Consider the following 23,224-nt stretch of genomic DNA (forward strand, 5'->3'; position numbering starts at 1 on the left):
TGCTACACTGAGACCAAATATTACAGTTTCTTTATTAACCTCCAGATTATCTTTGCCTCAATCAGGACATAGAGGAACACTTTGAACTAATGTGTGCCATCACTCTTACTCCTCAACACTAATCTTGATGTTAAAGAGAAAGTAATACAATTATTCTGTGTATGTGCTCTGTCATGCATCAATATTTATTTTAATGTTATATTAAGTCTGATATTGTAGTTTTCTCTAGCAGTTTTTTAAAAGGAAAATGTAAATGACTTAATTACTGGATATTACTATAATGCCTGGAACTGACACTTCCACAGTTAACATGCTTATATTTTTCTTATAAGTATTCAATTAGAATAAATTAGCAGAGAGGTTAACTGTTTGAACTTATTAAAATGTTGTCTCCCACCATTTAAAATCATGCACAGCACAGCCTCAATAATCTGCTGCAGCTTCTCACGGAGATTAAACACAGTCCAATGGGGAAATCGTTGAGGCCTTCAAAAGCAAGGATAAATCTCCTTTCCATGAACGGCAAGCTCACAGGATCGTCAGACTCACACATGTCTGTATGTTCTCCCGCTGAAAAGAGGCTGGCATGTTTTATTTCAGATTTTACTGAGTGTATCTACATCTGCGCCAAAAGCAGTAAGTTGTGCAAAAAAATTTTTCCATTCAATTAAACCTCACGGAAAGCAAAGTTTGTGATCCTTACTGGATGAACAGATAGGCCTCTCTGACTGAACTTCTCAGGTTTGAAGACAAGATTATTATGTCTGTTGAAGATGTAAAGAGTTGCTCATAGGGCCGTGTATAAGAAGCTAAAGCAGAGAGTTACATATCAAAATTAAAGTCATGGTTGTACTATACATAGTCATAAATTATATAACAAATGAATCTTGGGTTGAAAACAATGAACTTATCCTTTTAATGTCACATCCAGGTTGCCACAGACAAAATGTTGAATTCTTCAGTAATATTCTGTCACTTTGAGGGCTGTCATATTTCCTCAAACCAGACGGTGGAACACTTTGCCTCGAGCGACTCAGTGATCCAGTTAGCAAAGCAGCATATATCCATTTCTCAGCTGATGCTCTGGTTTATTACCAGCAGCGTGTCTTAGGATTGCGTTTACTGACAAAATGAGTTGTAGAAATTACATTGATTAATGATCCAATATTGGTGTAATGCATGGTGGTATTACAGTGATGTTTTTTTTAAAGTCATTACCTGAACACAGATTATTGAACCAAACCTGTTCTCTTGCAAGAGCACTTGAAAGCAAAATTTGTGGTTCGTTTGAGACTTCCTGCAGAAGTGTTGCAGGATTTTACAATTTGGTATCTTTTCTCTTTTTACTGAAATAATGAAGCGCCTTTCAGACTGATCAGAAGTTTGAACATGAATATAATTTTTATCATGGATAATATTATTATATATTATATAATCTATTATAAATGTTTTAATACTCTATGTTGAAACACTGTTTGAAATCTGTTTAACTGAATATTAGTGTATTGTCTAACATACTAAAACATTTATACAAGTGGAGAAGAAGAAATATTGTTCAGGTTTGTCTCACATGCTGACATTACCAACCTGGTCTAACTTCACTATGTAAGTAAATATTATATTTGTGTTCATGTTAGCAGGTGAGTTGTTATTTTCACTGCATTGCCATCGACAAAAAATACGTCATAAACACCAATGCCAGATTCTCTGGCACCTTTGGTGTGTGTCGAATGTGATAAAATAGCAGCTACAGTAACACTGAATTTAGTCTGATGTGTTGCCTCTGTTACAAACCTTATCTGTTGTGCAGCCTCCTCCATTTTGCAATGGACATGCCACTGGGCATTTCTCTGGCCCCGATTCACAGCAGTATAATCTCGGTAAAAATAGATTATTAACAAGCATCAAACTGGGTCTTGTCGTGTTACAATATTCCAGGTTGATGGTAATGAGTTGGAATAATGCCATGCCACCTACTAGGTTGGCCCATGTGTTCAACATTTATGAATTCTTGTGGTGTAACTGATGTGGTCACCCAGGCCTACACCGTCAAGAATCCACGTGTCTGTGTTTGTGTGATTTTATGTATTTATGTATTCTCTGTGTGTGTGCATGTGCAGGTGGTTTTTTGGGAGATCGGTCATGCTCTTTGATTAATCCTAAATATCCTTAATCTTGGGGGACCTTTGTTGTAATTTTGGTTGTGACAGCTGCATGTCAGAACCCATGAATAACATTACTGCTGTCGAAGATTGGCAGCATAATCGGCAGGCAAGCATAATCAATCAAAAAACAATGTATCAAGCATGAAATAAGGGGATTTTGAGACAAACCCAACTGGGAAACAATATGTAATGAGAATTTACATGCACACCGGTTTATGTTTGGTCAAAGGAGATATGAGTAAATTCATGTTCCTCCTCCCACACTCTGACACACAAACACATCATGCCACAATAGCCACAAATACACACACTTTTTAATGTGCTGTATAACCTCTTTTCTCGGCTCTGTGTGCCCACTACACAGTACGTCTTAGTTTGCTTCTTCTCAACTGATGCATAGCCAACAAGGCAGGTGATTCATAATTAATGCTCAACGGAATATATTGAAATTCATCATGTGTGTGTTTGACCAAGGGTAACCCACAGGGATGCAGTCTTAACATTGCTTTACACACCATGTTTCTCTCCACATTTCTCACATGAGCCGCCTGCGAGTTCATATTCGAGACATTCAGTCAAGTTTCAGCATCCCCTTTGAAACTGATGGTTTCTTTACTTGTGCCATACATGATACATGAGCACACGACCACAGTCATCTATCATCAAGGTACCTTTTATTTATTTTTATTTATCTATTTATTTTTAGTTTCCACTTGGCCAAGTCAGTTTACTTTTCATTAGCCAACAATACGGATGAAGAAGAAGCTGTCTGGACAAGCCTGTCTGTGCATCTGTGCTCCACATCTGCTCTGGCTAAATTAATGCATTTCAACCATATCACAGTCCAAAATTGCAATGGGCTCTCTGGCCTTGTTTCTGTGACAGCGGCTGTTATTGGCCAGTCAGATGTGATAAAGCACATTGGGGCCAGATGTACAGTATGTGTCATTGTTCTGTATAAAAATGTGCTGCTCATGGCCACTTTTTTCAGTGTCCACAGGTGAGAGAGCAAGAGCATATTTCCACGTGTGCACAGTTTGAATCACGCTTGTGTATGTTACCTAGAACCACTATGCATTGTTTATTATAGCAATTTATAGAATATTAATATGATGTAGCTTTAGCAAATATTAACCAAATTTGTGCAGTTGCTTTAGGCCCTATGTTCTACTGTGTGCCTCAGTATTTCTTCACACCCTGGCACTTGGGGGTGCCAAAGTCAGACTTGGACAACTTGGACACAAACATAGTTAAAGCCACTGTGTCTTATTAGTTACTTGTTCAAAGATTTACACTTTGTAATCTAATCCATAACATTACTTAGAGGTAGGGATATTCAGTGGCCTAGTGGTAAAGGCGCTTACCACACAACCACAACATCCACAGTTCATGTCCCAGCAATAGGACCACTCTGCCTCTCCCCATGTTTCCTGTCCCTCTTTAGAATGTCAACTGCCAAATAAAGGCAAAATGCAAAAAAACAAAAAATATTAAGAAAAATAATACTTAGTCAGCAGCACATGTTTTGCTTCATTTGAAGCAGTTTAGAAAAAAATAAAATCTTTTCAGGATTCTTTACAAATAAAAGTACATTTTCTAGTTAAAGGCCCATTTATGATTTGTGCCCAGCAGTCTCTTCATCCTTCCCACGTCACACCATGGGTCACCCTACCACCCTACCACCTTGCTAAAGTGACAATAGACAACTTTTTAGTTTTAACTTATCATCATGAGTCATTCAGTGTTGACTGCACAATGTGATAGCTATAGAATAATGACACAATCTGTGTTTAGATAAGCCTCGCTTTCACTATTCCATTCTGTCCGCCACCAGGCACGAAATTTCTCAAAAAAATTAAGGCACAATTGACGGCACAAAGAAAGTGCGCAACCAAAACAGAGGTCAGCATTCTTGTTTTTCCCCAGTAGCTATTGGTAACTTTTCCCAGGTAGCCATTATCAGAGGAGGAAAAAAAGGCAAAGACGGAGAGTGATAGAAACCGAGGTAAAGCAAGACTGGACAACTATCACTCGATAGGGAGAGCCATGATTCGCCTGAGAAAGAATTTCAGCTCTCGACTCATCCGCTGGGACAAACATTATGGATTTTTTTACTGTTCACTAGCACACCAATGCGGCGGCTCACCAGACTAGCAGCTAGAAATCCAATTCAATGTCTGTTTGATAATCTAAACAAATAATTTTTTCTTGTAGTGACCTTCCTAAAATGAACAATGGTGAAACATACTGTATTATTATTTATGTTTATTTGTTATTGTCAACAAATCACATTAAAAGACCAAAAGGAACTACTGTATGTCATCGTTCTTTTCTCAATATTTTTCCTTAGAAGACACGGCTGCTTTGTTGTGCTTTAATGCTACCAGGCATCTTCTTTGGCATGGGGGTGATTACCAGTCACATCAAAAGCCCCCAACTGCCAATCTCAACCTGATGAGAACAGGAGAGTTTCTTCCCTTTATTTAAAAGGATTCCCAGAGGCAATCCTCTAACCTTCCACATATGTGTGATCAGAATACCTTTTACTTCTTCCTGTACCTCTGGAACCCAACAGTATATATTTTTCTTTTTAGTTGTTTGTTTTTATTTTATTGTCGTTGTTTTCTTTTGAAATATGTATTTCTGTCTCCAGAGCCGCTCTAACGCCTCTTAAGAGTTGTATTTATGCCAAGGGCCAGCATCCAACTAAATCAGTGGTTGTGCAGAGGACAAGCATGTGCATGTGTGTGTGTTTGTATGTTCACTTTAGATGGAGGAGAAATCAGCACAGCGGTTTGACCCCTGACCGTTTATCCTTCAGCTCTCATTGCATCAGTCCTGCCACGAACACTCCTTTTTTGCTGCAGTAACAATATCAAGGTGCCACGTGTATAACCATGGCCTTTGGCAGCTCGAATGGGGCCACACACACACACGCACACACGCACACACGCACACACACACACACACACACACACACACACTCATACACCTGACCTGGCTGTGGTTTAAGACTCCTTTTAGCTTTTAATCTGCAGGAAATATGAGTAGTGTTTATCACATCACATTAACAAAAAATCAATTAAACTTGTCACCTACACTAAGCTGAGAAGGAGCAGGAAACAATCAGCATCTTTATGTAATATTGTGTCACTAAAGCAGGATGCATTTGTACCAGGTGTGAAAGGGTTTGGGGCTTTCACAACTGCACTTCCTGAAAAAAGGTTAAGCTGGAAGTGTCAAGTTCTGTTTTTCTAATTTTACATTCTTAGCAGTGTCACTAACCTTTACTTGAATGCAGTTATCATATCTCATATCCCCAATTCAGACCTTTTATTTTCCCTGCAATAGATGAGAATGATTTCACAGTCCTACCACTGTAGGTCTCTTGAGCTGTGAAGCCCTAGGGTGACAGGTTGCAGAATAATCAGTGCACATAAAAGTGTTACCATGAGCTGAACTGTCACCGTTACATCATCACGAAGGACTTGGATGATTTCGAGTAGCAGAATTGATCTTTTCATTTGTTGTCATGACTAATGATTATGGGCATATCATAAACAAATAGTGTACAGTGTATGATAAACAACCTCCAGCACCTGTATCACTGGTGCTTTTTAAAGCTCAGGCTGACCTCCCACCTAATTATAAACTCTACTTTGTTCACTTAAATGGCTTGGTGTTTGTTAGTGAAAAGAGATGTTTGTTGAATTGAAAAACTAGTTAAAAAGTTCTGGTTTCCAAGATGTTGTGCTGTGACTGCCTACTCATTCCTCAATAGTTAAAAATGTCCAAATAGGTCAAATGCAGACAGCAAATTTCCACCAGGGGATCAATAAACTGTAACTTGCCATGAATGCTGGTGAAAATCAATATTTATTATCAAGAGGATATCACATAACATCCACAGCACAGATGTCAACACACCCTTTAGATGATGTCTTCCTTTTGATCCATATATCTATTTAATACCATTCTAGTAATAGCTGCTTCCTCTTCCCCCCCTGAAGTAACATTTAATACAGTCTCAAATGTATCTGTTTCCATTTAATGGAAGGCTCATGACATCTTCACCCTGGGGAAACCATGTGACACAGCATTTATTTGTTTTATTTTTTTGGCCTTGCTGTCTTCCCACGTGCTCTCAACCATCCTAAATGAATGGAAATGAGCGGGTCTTCCATAATGTACGTCTATGATCACCTGATTAATTTTGGGTATGTCTGTCTAAGATATTCATCTTAGCCCAAGGCTCTGCTCACCCATTATAAATAAAATTGACTTTCAAATGTCCTCTTGTCGTTTTTGTTCTCTTCCTGGTGATGATTGCTTTGTCCTCTCTGCTAATTTATTCAAACTGAAATGAACCAAAACAAGTTATTAAATAAACCAAGCTTTTGCAACAGGTTTGGTCTCATAGACACACACACACACACACACACACACACACACACACACACACACACACACACACACACACACACACACACACACACACACACACCGCTTTGTCAGAGTCTCTCATGCCTGAATGCCATGGCAAACTGCTGTTAAAAGTCAAGCGTGTGCATATTTCCACACACACTGGCATGTGGCCCAGCAGAATGGCAAACGCAGGGCAAAATGTCCTGACCTTTGTGGCATTCCCTCCCTCTGAGGATGTAGAACGTGTGTGTGCATGTTTGTTTGTTTGTTTGTTTAAGTGTGTTAGTGCGAGCATGTGTGTATGTGTGTGTAAACACATCTCAGTGTGAAAGGAGATCATCGCCAAACATCGGACAAATGAGAACACCTTGGAGGCTCACTTGGCTCAGGTGCATGTCATGTTGCAGGAGTGTGTTGCGTGTGATTCTAGCATGGGATCATTCTTGCATGTCATCCTCTCCGTCTCTCACAGTGTTTTGTTTTTTTTTTACACCTACTATGAATGATCCAGTAAAGGGATAGACAGCGCAAAATAACACCTTATTCTTCAATTTAAAAATACAACAAACTACACCCTTAAAAATGAATTAATTACCCACTACCAGTGTTCTCCTGGTCTGGGGCTGGTCACAGAGAAATTTATACTGGTCTGTAGAGTTATGCCAATTTTAATTTTTCCCTTAGAATAGTCTAGTGCAAGTTAGATAGTCTCACAAAAATAAAGATTTTTGCCACCATACCCCCTGGCTAACTCTAAACCAAGACCCATAGTTTCCATGGTAACAACCAAAGACACCTGCTGACCAGTGACGGCAGATGACAAAAAAGAGGAAAACATGGCTTTTAATTTGGTGAAAATGTTGTAGACAGCAGGGAAGACATTGTCTGTCATTTTCATTTGCAAAAGGAACCTACCCCGAGCATGACTGGCAAGTTAGCACACATACTGAGCTCTGCCACATTAAGCCACAGCATCTCAACCCTTCTACAGATCTGCCCTGCACTGAGACCTTATTCTACTGAAAGCTTTTAGTACAGTTACACTCTTCAATGAATTTTCCCATTAAAATGTCTTTACAACTGCTGAATTCTTGTGAAAGGCAAACATGTTCTGTCGGAGTGAATGGAGCTGAGCAGTATGATGGGGCTTCTCAGTCAGCCATGTTTTTTTTTTTTTATTTGAAAAAAGTCTTAATTTACGCAGATTTCATAGCAAATTAGCTTTGTGCAAAGAATGAATTTAAACAGCTATCTGAAGTCTATTAGTTCAAACAAGGTCATAGTCAAAGTCTGGCTGGTTTCACAGCCCCTGATTAAAGGGAGCTACTTATAAGCTTTCTCTGCCGCTGAATATGGTTTCTTGCTGGGAGCAGAGCCTCAGTCATCGTTGCATTGTAGGAGAATTATAAGGCTGAACATGTATGATCTGACATCAACCGATTGGACGCCAATAGGAGTTCAAGAGCCAGTGTGCGATTAAAAACAAAAGATATGGTTAGGCAGTCAACTGAGCAGGTTAAGACATTTAGGCTTGGTGGGAAACATCTGGAAAATAGGAGATTGGGTAACTAGGAATAGATACGATCCAAGGCATACAGCCAATAAGAGAATAGTGACCTGGGAGAGTGTCATGGTGTTCTGCCAGAAAAGAACACCATGACCTGGGTGTACGCCAGGAATATAAGAATGCAGGAGTTGGTCAACAGTTAGGCAAGAGTAGTACTACGAAGCCATTGGGAAATGATTGGGAAAAACAGGATGCACATACACACACATAGCCATTTGAGATATAAAAGGACATGTCACGGTCTGTGTTTGGTGTTGTTGTCTCCGTCTACGACTGCAAGTAGGCCGCATTGAATAAAGAGAGACTCCCCGCTTTGACACCTCTGTCTCGACTGTCTGATTCCTTTTTTGATCCACCACTTCTCACCACAACATAATTTAGAAGACAAGAGGTTATAATACGTTCTCTGAGTAGCACTACGTCTTCGGGGCAGATTGGAGGCTACAGTGAGTGAGTCTCTATCAGAAAGTGACGAGACAGGCAGGGGCTATAGGCGGCAACTTGTCTAAATTGTCACTCACACCACTCTTTTTGCTGTTATGATTCAGTGTGGTTACTGGCAGTGCAAACTTAGTGTAACATACTTATTAGTGCCACATTTTTTGTTCATACCATCATCAGGTATCAGGATATGAAACAATAAACACATTGTTGTGGCGACGGAGGCCTGGTTGCATGTCTTATGATACCCAACAGGTGTGTGTGTGTGTGTGTGTGTGTGTGTGTGTGTGTGTGTGTGTGTGTGTGTGTGCTACTTCTTGGTTTAGAATAGTTGAGAGAAAAAATCCATTGGCATACTATCAAAAACATAAATTTGTATGTGTGGGTTCGCTGGAATAGAAAGAGAAAAAGAAAATATATTGTGTTCTTTACATAGCGCTCTATAAGCCAAGGATCACACAGAGGGTAATTCAACAACTTTCTGACAGTCAACAAAAAGTGACTGTAGCAACCTTCAGTAAAGTAGAAGGTGTTACAGAACCACTCTGTTACGTTTGTTCAAAAATACAAAACCACAGATGGGCTGAGGTTCATTGAAATGTTTACAGTGAGGTGTCTGGCAAACAAGCTATCAGAATAAATCCATTGAAAATTGTTTTCAGGACATATCCAGTGTGAATCAAAGCAAACACTCCTGCTCTGACTATAACTGACTGACAAGCAGCAGCTCCCCTACTTCCTGGTCCGTGCTGCAGCCAACGTATTATTCTGATTTTACACTCTTTTGTTGTTTTACACAGTTTGTTGTCATGTGTCTTGCTTCTGTATGCGTGTGTATTTGTAAACCATCATTGCTAACAGGTTATAGGTTATATATGGTTATAGGCTTCCCTTGTGACCTACAGAGATGAACTCACAACACGACCAGGTCAAAGGTCGCACTGAACCACGAATTGCATTCAAGGACAATGGGTGATTTATCTCTCTGATTAAATCAGCTACAGTAAATGTCATATGCTCTTTTTTTGATTAGCAGTCCATTTTGGTATCAATTGCTTTTATTACACTGTGTGCAGTCGGGAATAAACCTCATGTAACCTGTTCAAGGTCATTTTATAAGAGCCAGATTTTATTTAGAAGCTACAGATAAATGTTGAAACACAATGCTCAACATTTAATGATTTCATTTGATATGAACTCCTGTAAAAAACTGACATGCATCTTATCAATTGAAAAAGTTATTTAATCATATATTTAGCCATAAAACCTTTGTTACATTAATGTAGCTTTAACAACACAATTACCTGATGGAGTGAAATGATTTGCTTAATTTAGAAATTTTTGAAAATCTACTATAGTAGAAGACAGACCTAGTCCCAAAACTATGAGAATGATTGATAGCTACGTTCTTTTGGTGATAGGGTTTAATCAAAATAAAGTAACAAGACTGTAAGCTTACCTACTAAGACGAAAAGACAGTTAAGATTGAATAGCAATTTTGTCCCTGACTTGTTAAGCAAAAACACATGAGTATATATAAGTAGAGTAGGCCTATGTTTAACGAGTATTGGCTTTTGTTTCATTTTTAAAATCATTTTATTTTGCTACACTGGTATTAAATTAACTCATCACTCTTAATAGTGATATAGTGAAGCTGAGGCAACAGGAAAACCCAATCAAAGTTTCAACAACAATTAATTGTATGACATATATTTTCCCTGTAGACTGTCATTAAGTAAACGTCTCACGTTATCTTAAATTCACACCAAGTGTGTCACATCAAGTTCTCCTCTGGCGAAGTGAAAAGTCTCTTGCAGAAGTTATTTTCCTTTAATCTAGGAGATGAGTTACATGTTTGAAATCATTGCGACAGCCGGATTAAAGATGTTGTAAACCACAAAGTAAATATGATGAAATAAGCACTTTCGCTGCATGAAAAGCCCAATGTGACTTTTCACTTTTGCACAAGTTTTGTACAATAAAATAAGTTGATGTGAGCTCGTGTTGTCTCACCTGCTGCCTTTCTCACCTCTGTAATGTAAAACTTTGCTGAAAACCGTCACTGTGTGTCATCTACTGGTTGTTACATGTCTGATTTTAATTTAATTTTAAATCTCAACTCACAGGTATTTGCTGGCCATTTTCTTTTAGGGCACTTGGGATGTAGCATCAGCAACGTGGATGTAGAGTTAGAAGCATATTTTATCCATTCTAGCAAAATACTTTTGATTCGTACCAAAAAAAAAAAAACATGCTTTAATGAGGTAACAACCTAAACCTTTTAACAAAAATGTATGTACTGTGGAACAATTCTACAGATAATACTGTATATTGTTAATGTGCATATGATAAAACTGCTTCAACACATTAATGAATATCAGAGGCCTTCTAATAATATTGTATTTTTATTGGAGATACAAAAGTCGAAGCAGAACTTCCTGGTGTCTGATCAAAACAAAGACACTTTTGTCTCTTTCTTGCTACAATGCAGCGGTCACCAGCAAGACAGGAGGTTTATCCCATAGAGTCACAGTCATCCTCTGTGATTTAATACAAATAACATGGCCTGTCCATCAGCTGGCACCCATGAGGTCCTCGACAGTGCTGCTCTGTCCTCATTGCTGGCTGTAAACCATAAACATCAGCTATTTCTCAGAGCTATAACATGTACCTGCCAAGACACGCATCCACAATCCCCCACTGTGCTGTCACCGGCAGCCCAAGGCTTAACCTTTCCCTCCTCATTCTCCACATCCGCCCTCTTCCTTTTCTGCATCGCATATTCAGATTGCTTCCTGAATATGTGATGGAGCATGGGGATGCAGAAGGTTATGGCTTTGCGCTGCGTGATAGATGGGCCGTGCTGAGTGTCACAAAGCATCTATTGAACATCTGGATGCAGGAAGTGACAGGTGCTGATGTGCCCACTCTCAAGGCAATGCCCTCCAAATGGTATATGAGGGGCAACTGTATTGTTATAAAAAATTAAAATGAGCACAATGGATCATGTGTCGTTCATAATTCCCATTTGGTAGATGAAAAAAAATGTATATTTTTGTGCAAAGCATCAAATAAACTGCACAACATTTAAACACCGCATAGTAAAAGACAAAAGATAACAACTGCTCTGGAGAATTCTTATTACATTAGTGAGGGAATATGTTTGCTTACTGCCTCCTGAATCCAGATGATATCAGGCTTTCACTCAGGCTTCAGGCTGACTTTGTGTGTGTGTGTGTGTGTGTGTGTGTGTGTGTGAGCGCGCACTCTCATGTGCATGACTGTGTGAGTACTCGGGATCCTGATGACAGGGGTCTTATCCTCCCCTTGAGTCTCCCCTTCAGCAGATTTCCCTGTGGAGCCAACCTCTACGTTTCCACTCACTGTGTTGTTTTCTCCTTCCATTTGTGTCCTGGCTTTTTTACTCTCGCTTTAAGCGGCAAGCCAGTTCAGCTCTTTCCCTTTGATCCTGAGCACCTGCAAGACTGTGCTTTCTTTGGAAGGACCGTGGCAGTACAAAAGTACAAATTAACTGTTAATTCATTTAATTTGATAATTTTAATCTGCTAGCATTGCACTTTGACTTAAACAGCATTTTATATGGGGAAGGAATATTAATTGGATGCACACAGAAGACATATGCACATATGTAATTACTCTATGAACCACTGTTGCTGCACTGGCTCTAATTACTGCATTGCCTCAGATACAGTATATAGGTGTGTTGTTGTGTCACAACACACTTTTAAGCAGCTAAAATACCTTTCCCTGTTTTAGCTAGCTTGTTACTGTACGTGCCAGGACCACCATCTACTGTATGTAATACACTGTCAACCCAATTTCCAAAAATCCAAATGATCCCAAATTTAAAACATTTTCTTAACTTGAATGGGACAGACTTAAATTTTCCTGGAAATTCCAAAACCTTCCAAACAAGTAAAAAATCTAGAAAGAAGCGAGGATTAAGATCCACAAAAATCCAGTAAGATTGTGGTGGACAGGTCATTTCATTTTTTTGAACCTGCATTAACTGCATTTTGGCCAGTTGAGAGCAAGGGGGGCGGGGGCGCTCCAAACTCAACACTGACATATTATCATCTTTTAAGTTGACATGGTGAGGAGTGATGGGACTGAATCAAATCAGCTGTTGTAGCTGTTGCGGGCCGGAAAGCCAACACAAAAACAATAAAAATGTCCGCAGAGTTTGGAAATAATTCTGTGCAGTTCACCCCACCATATCATCATCTGTTAATATAAAAAAATATATTATAGCAACTTTAAACAAAAACCAACACTATTTTGGTGGACAATTAAAAAAGTTCTAAAAATAATTACAGGAAAAATATAAATGTACCTAAATACAGATTTGTATTTTGAACTATCAATGCACACTCCAGCATTATCTCAGCATTAAATGGCCCTTGAGGTTGCTGCTTCTTTAAGACAGTCTCCTTGTGTCTCACAACACATAAAGATAGGACTCCTCTTTCGTATTTCTTTATGATAGCATATAAACAGTGTGTTTTATCTGTGGACATAAAAGACTCTCCAAGGACCATTGCTTCACACCAGAAGGCAAGGAAAGAGTTTGTGGGGTCAGTGTGTGAATTGTGGGAGGATTTTCTTCCGATGATGTTAGTGGGCAGAAGCTGTGCTATTTAGCCCTTTAATTAAGAATCCTTCAACCTTAAATGTTGAGACATTTATCAGCACCTCGGGGTCTCCTCGGTGTAGTAACTAAAACTCAGCTTTCACAATGTGTGGCTGGTAGTTCCTGCATGTTCCCTCCCTGTGATTTATCACATCAATCAGCCAGTTACTGTACGTATTGTTCTCAGAGTCACAGCGGCGACCCGGCTGAATGAGTTAGGATGCAATTGGGTGATGACGTCTGGAGGAAGCTGTAGCCGCCAGTAATGAGCTTGTATGTCAGAACTGTAATCTCATCTACATGTAAATGTATTCTGGTACAAGTTGGCTCACTAATTTATTCATCCAAATGTAACTTCATCAATTTATCCCTCACCTCACTATCAACACATAAGTCTGTCTGGAGAGAAGTGGGGAGAAAGGATGTCTGATTCCACTTTGAGAGCTGGAGAAAACATGGAGACAGAGAGGAGGATTTTTTTTTTTTTTTTTTTCCTTTACCTCAAATGTGAGATTGAGAAGCAGTGTGGCTTGTGTAAGGCTGTGTAATTGCTTCATATTTAATACGGCAAACATGCAGCCGGGTGGGTGAGAGGCTGCCTCAGACGAAAGAAGCGGTTGCGTGCACTTTGCTGGTACTCTTGCTTTTTATCCTTGTCGGGCCTGTTTCCGGTATGCACTTCTCGTGTTTGCTGCAGCGGTGCATGAAACGTGTCGCCGGATGAGTGTGGCCAAGCACTCGAGGTGAACCTGTCTTACTGGTGTGCATGTGTGGACTTGTGTATGCGCGTGTGGTAGTGGGTTAGTCATGTAAAATCTGTCGTCTTGTTGCACTCATGAAATGTACTTTGACTATTTTTGGAAGATAAAATGGAAACAAATTAAAGCTTGAACTATTTTTTTCCCCCAGAATCTCAGTTGCTTGTTCTTTCGCTGCACACTGGAGGGCTGTTGGAGAACTGGTGTTGCTCATTTTTTAGTAGCACTGTTGCTTCATAGCCACAAACTCCTGGGTTCAAACCCTGCAGACCTATTTCAAAGGTTCATCCAAATGTAAAATGTCACAGTTCTGGCAGGTGTAGTATGAGCTTAAAAGCAGAACAGGTGAAATAATGTGAGGGTCAGTTGGTCAGAGATCGGAAACAGGTCAGCAACAGATGGTCAAGTCAATTAAACTTGCACGAAATGCATAATGGAGTCAAGCCCCATACAGCACTGCATAGTTAACCAGGTATAGAACATGGATTGATAGATGGAAGACAGTGGCTTGTTGCTGCCACGATTCCTAAAATATGAATCCTCTGCACTGAAATATTGATTTTGTGTTTTCTTGCTGTCACTATGCCGTCTGGGGACAATGATTCGATCACTGTGTTTCAATGGACGGCCTAATCTTGTAGACCAGATGAACGGTAAGTGGCCTCTAAAAGGCTGTCAGTGTTTATTAAACGATGGCTCTCTGAAAAGGTCACCAACCCTGTCCGTTCACACACAAACACAAACATAACCATCATTCCTCTCCTGCCATTGCCTCAAGCAAGGAAGACATGCAGTGTGAGCCACAACATTGAGGGATAAACATGAAGGCCAATGTCACTTTCTCAAGTCACTGAGCTCAGAAATCATGGTATATCATTTCAAATGTGTTAGCACAGGCCATCCCTTCACTGTGAATCTATCCAGCTAAATAAAGCTGTTTTATACCGGATACATTGAGATAAAACAGACAATAATAGATGACACAGATGCCAGGTTGGACTGACATTTAAGGCTTTCAGGAAGCGTGGCAACCATGTTACTGGTTCACTGCTCAATAACATGAAGTCATTACAGAGCTACAAAAATATTACTATCAGTTTTGTAATTTTATTGTTGTCATTTAGAGTAAGGGCCCATTATTTTAGTTTTTTCATAAATCATTTTGGTGTTGTTGTACAACAGGAAATACTGCAAGTTTTTAGATGAATGGAAACATAAAATCAATCAATCATGTTAAACTTTAATAGGTTAAAAACTTTTTTTGGTTGGTTGGTTAGTAAATGAAAGCAAGAATGGTGGACTACTTTTGTCTTTATTTATTTAACATTAGTTCTTCTGAACATCTGGTGTCTGGTGGGTCCTGGGAGAAATCCTGTGCTACATAGCAGCAGAAGTTAGTTTGAAATAGAAAAGAAGAACTCCAAAGCTACTGAACAGACACCACCAACAGAACTGTAAGAAGAGATCGCATAAAAATGACAAATGCGAAAATAAAATGAGTGTCAAGTCCGGAAGGATTAGAGTAGAGCTCTTGGCACCAAAGATGTCTGTGGAATGTCACAAAATACTGCCTCACATGTCAAATGTCACAATATGATATTCCTGTGCTGTTTTATACTTCCGGGCTGCTTTTTATGAAGATAATAAGTTTTCTGTCCTTTACAGTATTTCAAATGCTGTTCTAAAACCTATACATGAGCACAGCGTCCAAGATGAAATGTGTAATAATGTGCTTTCTTTTCGAGGGGGTTGGATAAGGTCGTACAGTGGGTGCAATTAACGATTATGAATTATTCATGTATACACGAAGATGCAATACATTAGCCATTCATCCCCAGAAGGTGACACATTCTAGGCCCAAGCTAATGGAATAATTGTCTCCTCTAATTTTGTCAGTAGAGTCAAATGAACAAATTACTAACTCTAAAGGTCATATCTCATGTTTGACTCGTATTTTACCAGACATTTAAGGAAAAAGGGGGACGATCACAAGGTCATGTAAGTTGGTAGACTCATTAAGTAATTGGTCAGGTGCCTCACTGTCTTTATTGATGGCAGATTTACTGTCTGTACCAAATTGTAAATCTCTATAATGCTATAGCTCATCAATGTTTGATGTCTTTATTTTCATTTGTAACGTGCGTAGCATTAAAGTGGTATTAGCATGGGAACTGTCTTGTTTAATGATGTTCTGACATGTGTGAGTTAGTCTTCAGTCTGTTTAACAGCTTAACTTCGCTTCACGTGAACGCTACATGTCTTCATTTTGCAACAACCCTCAGACGAAACATGTTTATTTCAAAACACTATAAGCTTCAGCCGGTGTTATAGGTGGTTGGTTCTTTAAGTAACACAAGAAATCAATGAAACAATTGATCAGCTTTTGCAGTGCAGGCTGTGTTCAGGCTCACTCATTGTGTTATTCTCTTGTTTGTGTCTGAGTTGTTGAGACTTTGGGTTCACGGTGATTACCTGCAGGATGATTTCAGTCAGGGGGTGGCTGAGTAAGCAGGAGTCTTGACATGATCAGCTGCAAAGATGGACAACTATACTCTACTCAGAACCATGGTTCAGTGGTAAAAAAAAAAGAAATGCTGTGTAGAGACTTAACCACGGTTAAATCACAGTTTCCTGTTTACTCCCACCCCCAGCATGATCCAATCCCGCATCCGAGAACACAGAAACACTCAGCTGTCACGGTAGATTCTGTGCGTTTGTGTCATTTTTCAAATTCCTGCTTGAACTTTAATATTACTGAGAACACAGAGTCAGAAATGAGATTTTTGTTCTGAGTAGAGCACTACCTGTTTAAATCAAACGCTCCCCCTGTTGAATATCAATGGACTCTGTCAATGCACTGCCAAGTGGTGTGGACAGTTTGCTGCAGACTGAATACAGATCAGGCCACAAAGTCACACTTTTAAATGTCTGAGCAGAATAGAATTGGTGAAACAAGCCACCACAGACTTCTGTCTGTTTGTAATGAAAAACATTTTAGTTTTCTTTCTCCTGGATATTCTTTGCTGTTACCTTCTGTGTCAACTAGAGGTCAGCAGCTGACAAATTTTGGTATGGTCGTATATTTGTGCAGACAACAGTAAGATGTTGGGATGACCTCATATCATATACTACATGTCAAACAGTATGCTGCTGGGGGGGGGGCACACTATTGAACACAAGCCACTTTCTAGTGCAACCCAGTCTAATGGTAATACAACAAATGGCTGGTTTTCTGCCTTAAATTTAGATTATTTGTTTAATTTTAGAGGCTAATATTGTTCGTGGTACATTTAAATCTGATTATAAACTGTTTATTATACCGTATTTTGTTCTTCATTGATAATTATTGCATTGATAAAACTGTGTATTGACTGCTTATTTAGTAATGTATTGATTCAACTGTCATCTATAAACTACATCGAGCATGTTGCGGAGGAACATCTTTTCATATGCATCTCGTGCATGTGTCAGGCCTGTCAGTGACCACCAGCAGAGGGCAGTGTGTGTCTACTCTCCGCCTCTGTCCTCTCTTCTTTGAAACAGACTTGTCTGTGGAGCTGTGAAATTGCTCTGGCGGCTCAAATGAAGACATCCCCTCTGTTCCTTGGCAGTCATCTGCATACTTGTTTTGTCTGCTTCTGTATCCCACGCCTGTCCTCACACCACTGTTTAATGTAGAACAAATCAGTGGCTCTGTGTTTTTCAGCCTGACAGATAAAGGTGCTCAAGTCTAACAAGCAGACAGCCGCTGTGATGATTGTGACCATTTGACCACCCATTAGATGGTGACTGTGCCAAACTGCACTGGACTGTTTCTGCTACTCAAACACCTGATCAGGTGTCCACTGATTTTGCAAACATTACTCCAGCTGCGTGAAAAGCTGTGATGACAGTCAAGCTGTAACTCACTGATATACGTCTGTTACTTTGTCTGTGTGTTTGTGACATTCACCTTTGGCCAAACTTAGTGTGTTGAATACAATGTGATATGATTAGAGAAAGCATTATCGAAGATTTATTTTCTGAGGTACTCTGAGTGTTTTTTACTGTGGCGTGTATTGGTCGGGTTTAAATTTAGCTTCACAGTCTTAGCTTTTCAAAACATGTTCAACTGCCAGAGAAGTTGGAAGTTATGCTTGAAGTTTTATTCTTTTTTTTTTTTCTTTACCTTAACTCTGGCTGGTGAGCATGAAGTGCTGGGACTTTCTGTGGTGAAGATATTTACCTTTTTATGCCCCTTGCTGAAAAACAGGGGCTGAAAAACCCTGTGCAGCTGCCATGAGACAGGTTGTATAATCAGTACAAATCTTTATCTCATTTACATGTCCAAGCATTGTTAATTTTGTTATGTAATTCATCCTTCTATGGATGGAGTGTTATTAGTCATGTTCAGCTGGTCTATGTGGATTTCAGCATTTTTTCCAGAACAATACGTCCCTGTTTCGTGAAAACCTTGTCGCTCAAATTCAGTTGATTTGTATGTTTTCACTTGTATTCAAGGGTTGTATTTGCATAAACGATGACAGAAAAATTTCCCTTGATCTGTAAGGTTTATAAGAACTTTTCCAAAACCCACTGGAGCTCACAGCTTTGAGGTTTTCAGGTTTTCACACATCAATTATTGATAGAACTTTCTGATAAGGCACTCAATATAAAGGCTTTGTTGTGATTAATGGAAATGGTTAATAATTGATACCAACGCTCACGAATATTGATCATAATGTTCGTAATGTCTTGTCTTGGAAAAACGACTACTTTGTTTCCCCAAAGCAGGCCACATCATCTTCCTCCATTTTCATATGAAGTTAGAACACCAATGCAAAAAGTCATGCCAAACATAATCTCTCATCTCTTCATATACCAGATATGTGCTTAAAGCAGCAGGAATGACTGAATGTACATTCAGAAACTGCACGGCGCGTGTGCTACCTCAACAACCGGACTGATTGAAGTGCACTGGGGTGTTTCAGCCCTTGAATACGGCTGTGTCTGGTCGTTGGCTTTTTTCTGCTTAAATCTCGCCTCTACACGGCCTTAATCATTTGGCCAGGGAGTCATCCATTCCTCTCCTCTGGGTACAAATCAGACTCAAAGTGAGAAGTACAGTAAGAGCAAAACCCATTCTGCTGAGCTTGTCCGCCACAGTGTAAGTAGTTAGCAGAGCATTGATTTCACACCAGATCAAATCTATCTTGTACTTTCTGACCGGCACTCTTTGCAGTTTAATGCTGAAGTTCCAATGCAAAAAAAAAAAAAACAAAGTTTGTATTTGAATCAGTAGCTTTTCATACACACTGTGCTTATAAACAGACATTTCACCATAATAGTCAGTTTTCTCGCAGCTCCGTGGTCTGCACTCTATCGATCAGCTCAGCAGTCTTTGTTTAGACAACAGTGACAGATACTGGGGGCTGAGTCGTCCAGTCTCAGCTTGAAACAACACAGCTGCTCCCCAACCCCGCCCCCCCACCCCCCTGCACTTCTACTTCTCTGCCCATTAAAAAAAACTGCTTGCTGTGATCTGTCCTTTCCAATGCAGTCACCTTTTCTATATATTTTTTTCACCATCGTCAGAGTCTTTATGTCCTGGAGAGTTCTTTTACTTTTGTGTTATTCAGTGACGTGACTCGGTGAAGTCAGACATTAGATATTCTATTAGTTGTAACTGGTTATTAGCTTTTAAAGAATGACATATATTGTATATTCTGTATGTATAAAGCCTGGACAGAAATGCAGCACAGTAAGCTGAGACGCAGCGTGATCTCCAAACCACAAGTGAAAATCTGCCAACTTACTTTAAGACTTTCCAGTTGACTAACACAATACTTAGGCAGATCAGCCTGCGTTTTAAAGAAAAGCTAAAGTTGGCTGACAGTTGACAAGGAGAGAGCTGCTTAATCATGCCGCTCTTTAACACCTGACCCTAAAGAAATATTAACTCAGCTTTCTCAGCAAGATTTCTACACCTTTCACCTTAGTAGAGCAGAATGTATTAAAGTCAAGGTCAGTTTACTCTGATCACAGATTTTTAACCTTAAATGTTTTCAGTGTTTACTTATTTAAGGTTGTAATGGGCTCATTATTCTGCATTTTCATAATTTGAGGCTGGAATGAGCCTGTAAATATTTCTTAAATAAACAAATCTGCATTTTCTAACTACTTGTAAATGACCTGCAAATTCCAGTTTCGTGTCTTAAGTCACAAACTGAGGCTCATAAAGTTTTATACTCCATCCTCTGTTTGATAACGATGACCCACTTTCTAAGGTAAAGATGACTACAAAGCATGTTTGCTCTGTAAAGTGAGCATCCTTGGCTCGTGTCCTAAATGCAAGACAAACTGCTTTGAAGCATCCTCTCCTTCTAATGACTTTCTCTTCCACGTCCTGTCTGCTGCTAATAAAGCAGCGTGAGAGTGCGTGTGAAAGTGTCTGAGTGTGTGTGTGTGTTTGTTAGGGAAAGAGGAGATGTGCGTGTGGGTGTGTTGTTTGCATGTGTTTTATGATCTTAACACGAGCATAATGATACGAGAACAGTGTGGTCCTCGCATTGTGAGGGGGAAACTAATGTCTTTTTTCCTCGTTACTCTCTGCTGGTCATATTTTAGTTTAGTTTTTCAAATTGTGCAAGTATGGCAGACATAATATTTTTTTTCCAAATAATATACAATCGTTTTTGGACATAATTGTGGAAAGTTTCCTGCATTAGTGTAAACACTCTTAACCCAAGATGTTTTTTCTATTTTCAATATGTCCACATACAGTATGTAGCTGTCTGTCCCTTTATAACATTGAACATTTGAGAGGACCTATCCTGCCATCTGTTTTTTAAGCCTCTGTGCAGGTTGTCCCATTCTTGTGAACACGATATCTCTGGAACATCACATGGGAATTTCTTCAAATTTGATACAAACGCTCACCTGGACTCAAGGACAAACTGATTTGATTAGATTTTGGTGGTCAAAGGTCAAGGTCACGGTGACCTCACAAAATATGGTTTTGGCCTTGTTAATGAACTATTCAAGGGGATCCCTTCACATTTGGTACAGATGTCTACTGGGACTCATGGATGAACTGATCACATTTTGGGGGTCAAAGGTCAAAGGTCAAGGTCAGAGTGACCACACAAAACACTTTTTAGCCATAACTCAAGACTTCACACAACAGTTATGACAAAATTTTCCACTAATGGTTAATATTTTATATGGTTCTGGATAAACAGAACTGAACTTGGTATACTGAATCACCATTGTCACAGACAGAGTACTTCCTCATTAAAAGCTTATTGAAAGACAGCGACAGTCTCAAGGTTAAAAGCTCAGCAGCTAACTACAGTATTTGTGAGTTGTCGCATCATAATTGTCCCTAACTGTGCTTTTGTAAGCCTGTTGTGTTCTTTCCTGGACATAACAGCTTGAACCAGCAGACTCAAAACCACTAATAATCAGAGCTGAACAATTTGAATCGGCAAAGTGATGTGTAATTTCTACCTCTACAGAAAAGTAGGCCAAGTTGCTTCCACTCAGAGAGTCGAAGCTGGCATAGTCTTGCCTTTAGCACTGATTCCCACTAAATGTTGCTTTTTGTTCATATACTTAAACACCTGCTGGGAGCAGCTCCCACACACAGTGTTGTGTTTGGCGCACATTACACTGCGCATAGGAGGGGGTTGCTGTTTCTCTTTCTCTGGGTAATCCTCTAACCTCAGCACTCCATACCTTACTGTGTGATTTGATCATGACAAAGCACTACATACGCAAAATAAATTAGACTTAAATTTCATCTTGAATGAATTTTATTTCACTTCGACTTAAATAAAGGGGAGAAAATCCACTACCACCCAGTTCAGATCCGTTGCAAAGTATCTTCACTGCACCTCCTGTACCTTGCTAATCCTCTCCACCTCGTCGGTACAATGAGATCTCCACTGAGGATCCCAAACATTTGTGATCTTAAGCACCCGTCTTGGCTGACAGGTTGATCTTCTCCAGCATAACACGACTGAAAATATTTCCCATGCAAAACAAAAAAAAAGAAAAAAGATTTGTAATCTCTAACAGTCAAGCTGAACGTGACACTTTGACACTTTCTTCTCTCAAGTTTTACATTTATATCAGGATTTGTCACGGCTTTCAAGACTTTTCCCCGATTTTGATCACAGGATTTATTTCTCTGCATGAATAAATGTGGAGAAAGGCAGCTGGATATGTGCACCCTTTGCGACAGGAAATCTATATAGGACACATCTGTTGGGGAAATCCTCTCAGATCTCTAATTGAGGGAGGATTTCTGGATTCAGGGAAGTCACGACGCCGAAGCTCCAGAGTGAACTCTGACCTGGTTAGGTAGAAAAAGTGTTGCTTTTTTGTCTGCTTTTCTTCAACCACAGAGGGTTATATGAAGTCAGTATGACCCAGGTCTAATCTACTTGACACTTTTCTCAGTTTGTGTCATAGAGGAACTGTCAGGGTAAACCATGGTGTGTTCTGTCAAGATATTTCACCCCCACCTGAGATGTCAACCCCAGATGCCCTACTTGCAAACACTTTTTTTGTTCCTGCTGTGCTGTGCTCAGTTTATTCCAGGAGGTATTTGATGAGTCCTGCTTCAGCATCAGGTAATGATTTCCTACATTTCCCAGAATGCTTTTTAACCCCTAGAGAAAGAGCATCCAGCCACTGCCCATTTATGTGTCTAGGAAATAACGACAGCAATATCCTGGTCTGTCCTGGAAAAAGACTGGGAGCAACTGACCATAAACACTGGCCCAGAACTTACACCATTTTTTAAGTATAGTTAGATGAGGTTTATTTTGTAGATTAACTTCCTTTGCTGACTTGTATTTTGAAGATTCCCATAATGTGTATTTTGATGGAGAATATATATTTCATATTTTAAAAAGTCCTTATTTCTGTGTTTAAGTGGGAATAATTTAACACTTTGCACATTGCCTGTAGTTTTTATGTTTACCGACAACCTGAATTCACTTGTGATACACTAACTAGTTAGGGTGGAATTAATTGTTCACTTGCCTAGAGACAGATGATAAGATTAAAACTATGCTCATGATTGTAATTGATTGCACCTAGACAATAAATAGCCCTGCTAATTCCACTCTGTACTGAGCTTACTTATTACTGAGCTTTAGAGGTGCTAGTAGGTTTTATCTTTGGACAGCGCCGGACTAACTGTTTCCCCCTGTTTTCAGTTTTTATGCTA

Source organism: Seriola dumerili, unplaced genomic scaffold (genome assembly GCF_002260705.1).
Source record: "Seriola dumerili isolate Sdu_G_001 unplaced genomic scaffold, Sdu_1.0 BDQW01000149.1, whole genome shotgun sequence".
NCBI classification, from domain to species: Eukaryota; Metazoa; Chordata; class Actinopteri; order Carangiformes; family Carangidae; genus Seriola; species Seriola dumerili.